The 12,568-nt window shown below is 37.4% G+C and overlaps 1 long non-coding RNA gene and 1 other non-coding gene across 2 annotated transcripts in view; one reads left to right on the top strand and one right to left on the bottom strand.

Moving 5' to 3' along the window:
- LOC138702226 (uncharacterized) overlaps positions 1-12,568 on the bottom strand; it is a 231,417-nt gene that overhangs the window by 11,869 nt on the left and 206,980 nt on the right. The gene's annotated exons all lie outside the window — the stretch shown is intronic.
- TRNAK-UUU (transfer RNA lysine (anticodon UUU)) lies at positions 1,015-1,086 on the top strand. Its single transcript has one exon. It is a non-coding gene; the product is annotated as a tRNA-Lys (tRNA).

Genomic DNA, 12,568 nt, shown 5'->3' with positions numbered 1-12,568 from the left:
TGGATTATACGTGTCTCAGTCATATATAGTTCTGGATTGTACGAAATTATGCACACGTCCTTGATAAATCTTGCTTAATTACTTATAAATTAATTCAGAACTGTACGTAATTAATTTTTACGTTTTTCAAGTGTGTAAGTAATAGTTCTTTTTAATTTTTCTCTTATAGGCCTATTAATATTATATCTGAACTGCGACCGAACACGAGCGCTGCTCATTCGGTCTCAAATTTTGTTAATACTACCTGTATCTCCTTTTTTCTAATTATATTCTTCATTCTGTATATTTAAATTTAAATAAATAAATAAATAAATAAATAAGTAAATAAATAAATATATAAATAAATAAATTCGAGTTTGAATAAGTGTACGTATTTTTTTTCGCTTTGATACGTATTAAAGTTTCATTTCAACTTCACATGATTTGTCTAACGACTTTGAATACATTTTATTCATTACCCACAATACTCAAGGTCAGCTGCGGGATATGTGGAACACAATATAACCCTTAAAATATAATTAATGTGTGTGTAATTTAGAAAATTGCTGCTTCACCAAATGTTACATTGAACTTAAACTTCAAATTCGCATTGAATTCTTTGAAAGAATGTAACTGTCTCTGATTGTTTCCTAAGTGGAGTACTGGTAATATTTATATATCTACAGATATGTACAGTTGTGCTTGTCCTTAGTGTCGGACAATATGAGTGAATGAAGTATATGGATGTGTGAATGCGTGTATGAACTACAGAGTTCATCTTTATTTCGAGAATAATTATTTGTAAGGCTGAAAGTTATCTTCTTTATATTTGTTTCACACTTGTAAATGTAATGGTTCTAGATAAATAAAAAAGTAATTATGCAAATCTAGTCTTTCAGGTGAAGCTCCCTGTAAAGCAGATTTGAATAATTTCAAGAGAAAAATTGTTCCGGGGCCGGGTATCTCTGGCGTTTCGTCAGCCCACGCGAGTTGTGTGGATATAAAGGGAAAAATTGAGACGGTGTCGGGTGGAGTTCCCGGGTAGCTCAGTGGTAGAGCGCTGGTACTTTCAACCAGAGGTCCCGGGATCGATACCCGGCCCCGGAACAATTTTTCCCTTGAAATTATTCAAAAAAGTAATTATGCATAAAAAAATAAAAATACAAATTAAAGTAAGTTAAAATAAATAATTACATCAGTTGTATGAACTGTTTAATGTATTGTATTTTAATTTACATTATTTTATTGTATTTTATTATACAGTGCGTTCGTAGCTCGGCAAGACCGTTCCGCGCGGCGGCCTTGAACTGGGTGAAGATTGGCGCCTGCCGCCAGAGTTACACTAAACGACCGGCAAATCATGGGTACGGAAAACTAACTACTCTACTAACATTAGGCTTACCTGCATCACAACAGATGTTGAAAGTAATGACCTTCAACTCGAACACATTCCCTATATCTCCGAAAACAATTCTGGTTCACTGGCAGAAGTTCATGTTGACTGATTGCCTGTATTTCTCTCGTGATGTTGTCCTTCAATTCTTGTAAAATCTACGGATTTGATACGTACACTTTATTCTTTAACGTTCCCCATAAATAAAAATCGCATGGAGATAGGTCAGGGGAACGAGGTGGCCACAATCCTCGACTAATTATTCTGTCACCAAACACACTTCGCAATTCATGCATAGAATTCGCAGCGGTGTGCGCTGTAGCTGAATCCTGCTGAAACCAGCCACTCAATCGTTCATTTCTTGGTAGTTGCGGAAAAAATATTTAAAATTGAAGTTACATAAACTTTTGCATCAACTGTTGTGTCAAAAAATATGGAGCCAATAATTCTACTCTCACTCACTGCACACCAAACTCCAACGTTTGCAGCGTGGTGAGGAACTTCATGAATAATATGGGGATTTTCGGTAGCCCAGTATCTATTGTTGTGAGTAGAAACGTGACCGTGAAGATGGAACCACGCTTCATCAGTGAAGAACGTTAAAAGTGGGCCCACGTCGCCATTATGAACGGACTGCACAAATAAATTAATTAACCCTACTTACAGGATCTTGTGGTTGTAAAGCATGAACTACAGTTACCCTGTACGGCTTATGTTTCAGAAGTTTCGTTGACTCAAAAGCTGACGTCTTGGAAATGTTAACCTCTTGTGCTAAACGTCGCGGGATGAGTGCTCTAACCGGGCCCCTACTTCGTCAAGCTTCTCTTCTGTCAGTACACGGCGTTGTTGAACACGTTTCTTGTTCAAAAAAGATCATGTACGTCTAACTTTATTGACAAGGTCATGAATAGTTGACCTGCTAGGAATTTCGAACACCTGCAAACTGATGTTCAAATTCTCTTCGACAGCTTCTTGCAGAAGAGTATTTCACATACGCATCATAGAGAAAAATACGTTGTTCTAAAGTGTACTCAAGCATTAATAGACACTTTATCACCACGAGACAACACAATTTTACTCACAACACGCGCACAGACGTCTTTCCCCTTACGACAGATCCAACTGGTCTGACTGGCGCGTCAGTGGTAGCTACAGCGCTACTCTGGCGGCAGGCGGTAAGGCCGCCGCGTAACGGTCCGCCGAGCTACGAACGCACTGTATTTCAAGAATTAATTAATGAACACTGTTGAATAGTAACATATTTTCATAATTATTTATTATAACTCACTGATTTAATATGTGATGTCAAATGAAAGCTAGATGTAAGGACTTGACAAATGTTGAACTTTCAAATCTTTGCCAAAAAAAAAAATATATATATATATATCCGAAGCTTCGTTCTTTCGCTTGCTCTGTTGAAGCCATGTTCGCTACAACTTACGTTTGTGAAAAATTATTTTCAACAATTAAAATAGTAAAAACCAAATTTAGATCATGACTGACAGACAAATACCTTCGTGATCAACTACAACTGGCAGTAGGTGACATAATTCCTCATTTTGAAACTCTGTCGCAGAGACATTCTGAAGACAGTTAATTTTAGGTTGTGATATTGTTCATTTACTGTTCATTTCTTTCTTCGTTACACGTACAACACATTAGTTTGTAGCCTTGTACTGTATAAAATTATGTTTAAGTACTTGACGTAAGGAAAATGAAAATGCTTTAATAAGTGAGACAGTTGCTTCACTTCCCCTTCGGGAGTCCTCGTTCCTCCATAGGTGCTATGCACGTTGCAGGTTACACAATGGCTCGGTGCACGATTACATTTTCGCCACCGCTGCAATAAAGTATTAAACGAGGGTCTACTATTTCGGGACTAAAAAAGACATCCGTTATTCTATGCATGGTTACTAACAGAATGCCGCGACTTCTGTGGAAAAGGTGTTCATTAAATACTAGGCACTGGCGAAATTACTCTCCTGGTGATTTTGTGGGAAAATAAAAAGATGAGAAGTTTTTCTCACAACGTGTATTTTTCTGTGTAAATTCTTCAATCGTGTCATTAATATTTTCATTATTTTCGGCACTTCTCTCTATTTAAACAAATAAAAACAAAACGCTCTATAACAGCAAAATTTCACAGGAAATTGCACACAGCCACATATAACCGTGCCATATGGTTTATTTCTTTTCCACATGCTTAACAATGTTATTCTGTTGGCACGTCGACGGGACTTTCATTAATTCATTTGTCTGGCTACTCAGATCTCCGTCGTCGTCGCAAACATTTTTCCCGTGTTTGCTAGCAACCGCTCTGAGAACTGTCCTCGGATGTAATCGCCTTAACCTCCACGGGGGGTGCTGGGGTGAACTTCGTCCACATTCATCTATTGTGTTGATGTTCGTAGGGAAATTTCTCTCTGTTCCTAGTAAATAATATTCCTCTTATTCCCCCACTCCTCTCTTAGTTAAACAAACGTAATGTAGTGTAAGGAAATGTCTCTATGACCCCTAGCCATTAGAATAAATGCTTTTCTGGAAACCAAATCTGGGTACTCCATGAGAAGATTCGGGGTCGATCCTCTGCAAATGTTGACTCTTCAGCTCAAGACGACAACAGCAAAAGCGGCGTAAATCCTAGATTCATCAAACATCTATCAACGACTTAAGCTTTAGAGGAAAAAGTGTTGCAAAACAAATATAAATGAATTCCATGTTCGTAACAACTAAACGAAAGCAAAGCATAAAATAAACATTAAAAAATTACGTGTTATTATAGCAACTTAAGATGCATTGAGGACAAAAATTATTTGAAACTAAATCAAGTTTCGAGTCAATAGAATTCTAGACACATCCATAAATACGTACATCTAGAGTTATTCAAAATCCATGAAAGATTTTAAATTACTTTAATTTTATTAAAAAGTATGGAGATAAGGAAAACTCGGCTAATTCCGCAATACGGGTAATTCCGCAGTAGTGCATTTATGATTTTACTGCGACTTTACAATAGCGTGAATGTAAGTTTTGAGAGGCTGTCAACAGGAGGCATGTCCTCTGCAGTATTATAGAAAAAAATCAAGGATATTGGTCGACACCTCTGTCGGCAATACAGTGAAACATTCAAAATTGGCTGTTTTTTTTTTGTGTGTTTTGCTACACAGCAGTGAAGAAAGTGAGCACTGTTATATATATATATATAAATTGTTCCTTTTATGTTACTTTCATAATGTATTTCATAATTATTTACGACTGCGGAATTAGCAAAGTCCTACTGCGGATTTATCAGCACTGTTGCGGAATTACCCGAGTTGTTCTTTTTCAACTGTAATATATGTACAACTAAATATATTTGCATTTTAATAGGTCTCTTTATGTCATTTGGTAATGAAAGGTTTCATCCATGTCTACATGCCTTGATAATATTTTTCAATAAACATTTTGATAAAAATATGATAGATTTACTTCTTAATATTGCGGAATTAGCCTAGCCTCCCCTATATGCCTTTGGAAATATAGCCTATTTATTCATAAAAGAAAGGGATTCATTTTCATACAAACTAATATTTCAATAGTTATACTATTGCCGCAAATGAAAGCAATAAACAGAAATTCAAGCTACTACATGACCATTTTGTGTGTGGAACGTAAACAGGGGCAGTGCGATCCTACGTTGTTACTCTGCTAGAGAGAAGGAAAGACATAGTCTATGACTAGAATAAGAGAGCGATCATACGTGACGTAACGGTGGCGCGCTGAGTGGTACAAGCGACTGCATTTCTAGAAACAATGTTCGGGTAATATAAGTTACTTGTGTGAATTTGTATTTTTTTTAATCAATTCCAAAAAATAATGGTTTTGTCTTTACAATTCCGAAGTGGCTATATTCAGTGCTATCACAGTCTAGTGTATACAGTCAAGAAGCTCAATATGTAGTAAATATGCATCCATAGATAATTGCTGACCACTAGGATCGCTACTATCGTCGCATTACAGACAATGCGAAATAATACCTGCAAAGTCTATTGTTCTTAGCAACCTCATCAACTCAAGTTTCGTGACTGTATATACCAAACTGTGGTGCTATTATGAATGTAATAGATATTGTTTCAGCATGCTGAGAAGATTCAGAATTTTAAATACTAAGGTATGAACCCTGTAATTTGTCCTAATTGTGGAAGTTTGTGAGGAAGTGTTAAGGACTTCATAGAATACTTGTAATTGCGTGAAACGTTAATGGTCTCGGCTCAATGTTTTTATAACATTTATGTTTTTAAGGAATAGATTTTATTTGTAAGGACAATTAATATGATAGTGAAAAACATTTAATGCGGTTGAAGGTTTTTTTTTTTTTGGTAAATCAACCGTAGTTCAAAAATATAAATTTTCAGGAGAAACAAAAAAACTGTCTGACATGGGTGTTGTGGACACTTCAAGTATGAAATTCATCATGCCATTTCTTAAGATGTAGTAGAAACTTGGAAAACTGAAGTTTTACCTCAGGCAGCATGCAAAAAGATACAGGTTCTCCTCATTCAACGCTTCTCTTATACCGAAAGCTCAGCGACATTTTTTTGTTTTACGAGACCTCGCAAAGTTAATCGCGAAATCAGCCGCCGTTTCTTTGGCAGTAACTTTAGTTTCTAAACTCGTTTAAGGCGGAAAATATTTATAAATAACTTAAAAATTGGTGGAAATGCATCTTACCTGTAGCATAAGATACTACGAGTATGTTCAAAGTATTCTTCTTTTGCTTCAGTGAAGATATTCTCTATTGCTTGGATTAATTTCTTCTTGCGAAATATTCGTAATGACTTGTCCGATATTTTTTTTTTTCCACTTTTTGCATAACTTAAAGTTACAAAAAATCCCTGCAATATGCTATACACTATTCTCACACAAATAGAAAACAACAATGGCTTGCACTACACTACGCACGAATGCTTAATCTCTTCAGTGGTACACAACAGACTGAGATGAACTCCACGCATGCAACGATCGACAAACGCCACTGAACTTCGGTGCGTACGACAGGAGTACATTGGGATGCAAAGTTTCTATTCGTACCCTGGCGTATGCAGGGTTGCATATTAAAAATTCCAATTACTCTCTGTTGTGATAGATGGCTCATTTTGTGCGTGAAAAGCACTTCAATATTTGTGAAGATGTACATAAGATATGATATTTTTAATGCGAGTTTGAGGAATAGTATTGTACCAAATGAAACAGCTATTGGCAGTAAGGTGAAAGAAAGTGAACAAAAAACTACTGATATTATGAGTATAGTGTACGATTTGTTAAAGGTAAAAGCGAAGACGAAAATGATACGATAAAAGAACTTAAATGGGAAACATTGGAAAACAGACGTAGAAAAACTAGAATAAAATCATTGTATAGAGCATATCTAGGTAAAAAAGCATGGGTAGATATAACGGCTCGGTTAGAGAAGCCAACGTACTATGGTGGGAACGATTATGTTTTTAAAATCAAATGTAGGAAACAGAAAAACGGATGAGGTAAATTCTAATTTTTAAATAGAACTATAAATGATTGGAATGACCTACCTGCAGGATCATCCCTATTCGGCAAGGATCGTGGCCTGCTGTTTGACGTAGTGGGAGAGAAACGGGTGGAATGGGGTGAGTAGAGGCGTTAACTTTTCCAAGAACGACGACAGCGCTGAAGGGGCATAGATCCGTTGGTGCAACTATTTTTTTTATATCAATCACACGAGCGGATGCGGCACTTTGGCGGCGAGTGTCCAGACGACATATCTTGGCTTTTACGAAAGCAGGACTCGATACCTTAGGTATGCTTTGGCCTTTTGTGTGTCTATAGCCCTATATGCGACTATTGTCCAAATCTGACAGGAGGCCTGAGTGACATCCGTGAATCTGATGCTGACAGGTAGGTCATCCTGCATCAGCCCCTAATAGAGCTAGGTACAGTTTCACGGACGAGTATCCTGATAAGTATCAGGGTTTGGAGCCCCAAGCCCTTCTTGTCATCGTCAGCTGACAGATAGGCATCCTATCTAAGCCCTGATAGAGCCAGGCATACGGGCTGATGAGCCCCAAACCTTCCTATATCAGCATCGGAAATCCATAAGCCCTACTACCCCCATAACTTCACCCCATCTATTTTTTACTATTGCAGATGATATATGAGGGAAAGGTGGAGAGTGTTGGTGGAATGACAGAGGAAAATGGGAGTACCCCGAGAAAAACCCTCTGTGACGTCTGGTTGAGTCACAGTCTACATATCACACGTGTATTGTAGTACTGGCTGTTGCAATTTTTTAACTTGTAGTGGTGCATTGCGCATTCTGATTGTATTCAATCAGTGATATGGATGTACAGAAAGTTGACGTTGAGATGTTGTGATCGAGAATGAGAAAAGATCTTATATTTAGGACATTCAAAATGAAGAGTACAAGGACAGAAACAAAAAATGTTCAGCGTGGTATGAAATTTGTTGCGTAGGTTACTGTTTCTCACTTTCATGGAACATTCTGACGCAGAAAGGAAATGTGTTAATAAGTAGTCCTTGTCAAATATTTCTGGCATAAGCCTGTACAATAATTCATAAATTATTTTAATTTATAACATTTACTTTTTACTTCATTAATTTCTCCATGTACCTTTTAATAAAAAGTGATAACACTGATAACATTTCAGTTTCTGAAAATAAACCAAACGGTAGGCCTAACCTTAACATATTTAATTCCAGTAAACTCTATTTGTTATTGATAATTCCTCTAATCCCTCTCTCTTTATCTTCTACTAAAGTACCGGTAATATACGTACAGTAATACAGTAGGCTATATTTTCTCCAAAGTGATGGCCGGTGTTTGCCATCATAACGGCAAACACCAGCCATCTCCTGCTCGCCCCGTTCCGTGATCACTTGATCAAATCTCCGTCCCCCTCGCGTATGTGGTCCTAAGAGGCTACGTCCAATTTCGGCTTCCCCTTCAAAATTTCCTAGAGCTCCTTCAGTGGAGCAGCATAACCCGGAGTGAGACTAGTGGCCAACAGGCTTGGAGCTCACATATTTAGTTTTGTACAGCCCCCAACCCCTTGCAAGGACGCGTTTTGCGTACCTTTTAAATTTGTCCTCCCAATTCTCTTTCGATTTTTCGATTCCTAATTAAGCTATAAATCCATTCTATCTTTGTTATAGGTCTATGGAGTGAAGAGTCAATTGACTAGTCTCCGGATCTGACAGAAACCATCAAAAAGCCAATTGGATAATACCGTTAAGATGATTAAATAACTTGAGCTAACATATCGTCCCCAATAATTCCGTTTTGCTGATCGATGGAGTTGTAATAGAGCCAATTGGCTAGTCTACATCCATCGAATGAAGTAATTTTACCTAAGAGCAACTGGCTAGTCTCTGAAATTGAGATATCTCATCCTGCCTAAGGTTTTTCCGTGGTTTTCCTAAGGCGTTAAGACAAATGTCGGGATGAGCCCTAAAAGAAATGGGCCACGGACCTGCATTCACTTCCCCAGACATTGGTGATGGCTCAAAATTAATGATTATTCACATCGAACTTGGGCCCTAACAGAATTCAATCGTCCCCTTGTACAGATCAATGGAGTCATCAAAGAGCCAATTGGCTGGTCTCCTGATCTGAGAAAAATCATCAAAGAGCCAATTGGCTATTGCCGATAAGGGAACGACCAGGTGGAAAATGTGGAAAAATGGAGAAAAATACAAAGTTTTGTTTTTATGTTCATAATTTTATTTAAACCTTCTACTTTCATAATATGGCCTCATTTTTATTTGGGAGCCCTTTAAACCGTGTCACGTGACGTTTAAATGTCTGCTTGCACGTGCTTCGTTGCCCTTTAAACGAGCTGTCAGCTCTAAAGTTTATGTTGAGCTTTGTAATTTGAATAAAGCGGGCTAGTTTTTTTTTCCTGGTGTGTATCTAGTGAAATTAAGTTTGTTGTCACTCCTGAATACACTATCAGCTTGCCTGTCAGCCCTGCAAATACTTTGTTTTGAAACTGTGAAAGGCAAAATATTGTTTGTGGATCGTTTCTTCTCGAGTTTGTGCGTTTGTACGTGAATATTCATATTTGTTTCGCTGATTTCGTGTTATTTAGGATATTATTAAAGTTTTACACTAATTTTGTATTGAATTAGTTGTATATATTAATGTGAATAAGTTAGTATAAGTGCATTAGGTTAGGAATCGTCACAATAACATTCAAGACCACGTGTATAACTCAACATTTAGCATTTTAGGCCTAGTTTTAGTTTCCTAAACATGAATAGAATAAGTGACATTCATAATAAGGGAGAATGCCAAAACTATTGTGGAATGTGTGGAACAAGAAAATGTGTTAGGCCTAGTTGGTGATAATGAAGATCAAGTGTCAAAAGAACCAAATAATAAACAAAGTGCTAGTGAGATAAAGTTGATAAAATATGGCAACTTGCAGGAGAATTCAAATATAAGTGCCCCCCAGTGTAGTGAAGACTACACATTAGTGCATGTAAGTTTGTGGAGTGAACTGTATAAAGGAGTAAAATGTGGTGAATGTGGAATGGATAGTGTAAAAGCTGAGCTTACTGAACCATCAGGCTTTGCATTTAAAGTGATAGTGAAGTGTTATAATTGCAACACATTGTTGAATTAAATGTATACAAGCCCTAAGGTAGGTAACACTGAGTCAACTCGACCTTCGTTCGATGTAAATAGGAGAATGGACAACGCCTTTGTTACCATGGGAAAAGGACACTCTGCTATGGAACAACATTGTATGGCTATGGGTATGGCAAGTTTGAGCTCACCATCCTTCAGCTCTCACCTGATAAAACTGACGGAAGAAAACAAACTTGTTAGACAACATGTGTTGAGAAATGCTCACTCTGCAGTTAGACGAGCTCACATGGAAGTGGACAGTTCTATTAGTGATAGTAATGTTATAAATATTGGTGTGTCATACGATGGCACATGGATGAAGCGTGGACATACTACTGGGTTCAAAAAGTTCCCGGAATTTTACTACCATTTTTCGTATTAATATATAACAAGGGATATTATACATTTGTTTTGTTGGTAACATTCATGATGTCATTTTCTTAAAGTTTGTTGATAATGGCGATTGTTGGTTTTGAGTTGTAGGCAATTGTTTGTCATAGTGTTTTGTTTGTTCGTCGCATTTTGTAATTATGTCCACAGAGCAACGTACAAACATCAAGTTTTGTGTTTTGTTACACAAAACTCCTGCAGAGACATTAAGATTGTTGGAAAAAGCATATGGCGAAGCAGCAATGAAAAAAACTCAAGTGTATGCCTGGCATAAACGCTTTTCTGGTGGCCGCGATAGCATCGAAGATACGTACGCAGCGGCCGACCAACAACTGCAACAAATGAAGCAATCGCTCATCGTGTGCGTAATGTTGTGAGGGACGACCGACGTAAAACCATAAAAGAGATAGCAGCAGAGGTCGGAATATCAGTCGGAAGTGTACAAAATGTTCTTCACAGGCATCTCAACATGCATTACATGTCTCAGAAGTTAGTTCCGAAAATGTTGTCGGCAGAACAGAAAGAAACAAGAATGACTCTTGCTGGGGACTTGATCAGTATGGCTGATGAAGATGGTGATTTTTTAAACAAAATTATTGCTGGTGATGAAACTTGGTGCTACTTGTACGACCCAGTCCCTAAACGACAGTCATCTGAGTGTAAATCGAAAACATCTCCACGGAAGCAAAAATTTCCTAGGGACACTTCCAAAGGCAAAGTTATGTTGGAAGTTTTCTTCGACTCTCAGGGTCTCATCCACCATGAGTTCATTCCAGAAGGTCGTACTGTAACGAAAGAATTGCACGTAGAAATCCTCCATCGCCTCCGGGACGCAGTGAGACGGAAACGTCCACAAAAGTGGGTAGAAAACAACTGGTTCCTTATGTATGACAATGCATCTGCTCATCGCGGAATTATTGTAAAGAATTTTCTTGCCAGGCACAACATAACTGCTTTGGATCACCCACCATACTTTCCTGATCTCTCACCACCTGATTACTTTCTGTTTCCCCGTCTGAAAAGTCATCTGAAAGGACGGAGATTCAATGCTGAAGAGGTTATCGCAAACGCGACGAGAGCACTAAGACGGGTTTCACAAAATGGCTTCCAGGTCTGCTTCCAGGAACTCTACACGCGTTGGCAAAAGTGTGTTGTTGCGGAAGGCAACTATTTTGAAGGGAATGCTGTAGAATAGTATTTAAGGTACGTTGTTTCTATGATACTAGCAAATTCCGGGAACTTTTTGAACCTAGTATGTACATCAAAGTATGGTTTAGGTTTAGTCATAGATATTTTAACAGGGCTAGTGTTAGATTTTGAAATAATGTTAAAATATTGCAGTATTTGTGAAAAAGACAGAAAAAAATGGATGTTGCAAGTGACGAATATAAAAATTTAGCCTGTAGAATATATGCAATATCCACACAATACATCTGCAGGCACTAAAAAGAAAAATAAGAATTAAAAACATTATCAGACTTCAAAAAGTTCTTTTGGTTCATAATAAGTGCTAAAATATTTTTTGCATGAAATAAAGTGTTAGTTTTTTTATAAAATATGATATAATGAATAATATGTAGGAATAACTGTCGGTTGATAAAACAATGTATGCAAACTTTATTTCATACGAAACTATGTTTTGATTACAACATTTTCAGTGGTGTCGGGGTAATTTTCACCGACACTGTACATGCGATGAAATCCCAAGTGTGACTGTAACATTTGTGAATCAGATGCTGACAGGCTGGCCATCCTACCTGAACCCCAACGGAGCTAGTCTCATCCGTAGACGAAAACCTGACGAATTATCCGATGATTTGCTTCTTTATTTATTTCACAACATAGATAGAGCTCGTGGTCAAAGTTGATATGGACGATAAACAGACGCGAGACAGAGATGGGAACGATTATATCAGTTTTTACGAAATACCAATATTCTCGTTTCGATATATCGAAATATCGTTATCGAAATTTTAATTCAAAATATCTTATAATATATCGGTTTTCTCATAAATTTATCGTTTTTTTTTTTTTGGTGGAATTATCATTATCAACAACAACAAAATCCACACGAGAGAACTCCGATAATTCCCGAGAGATGGCGCTAATGAATGTGGACAATTACATAATAGTGCAATCTTGAA

This window comes from Periplaneta americana, chromosome 6, assembly GCF_040183065.1.
Source record: "Periplaneta americana isolate PAMFEO1 chromosome 6, P.americana_PAMFEO1_priV1, whole genome shotgun sequence".
Taxonomy (NCBI): domain Eukaryota; kingdom Metazoa; phylum Arthropoda; class Insecta; order Blattodea; family Blattidae; genus Periplaneta; species Periplaneta americana.
Note: the sequence above shows the minus strand (reverse complement) of the source record. Positions and strands in the feature narration are given on the sequence as shown.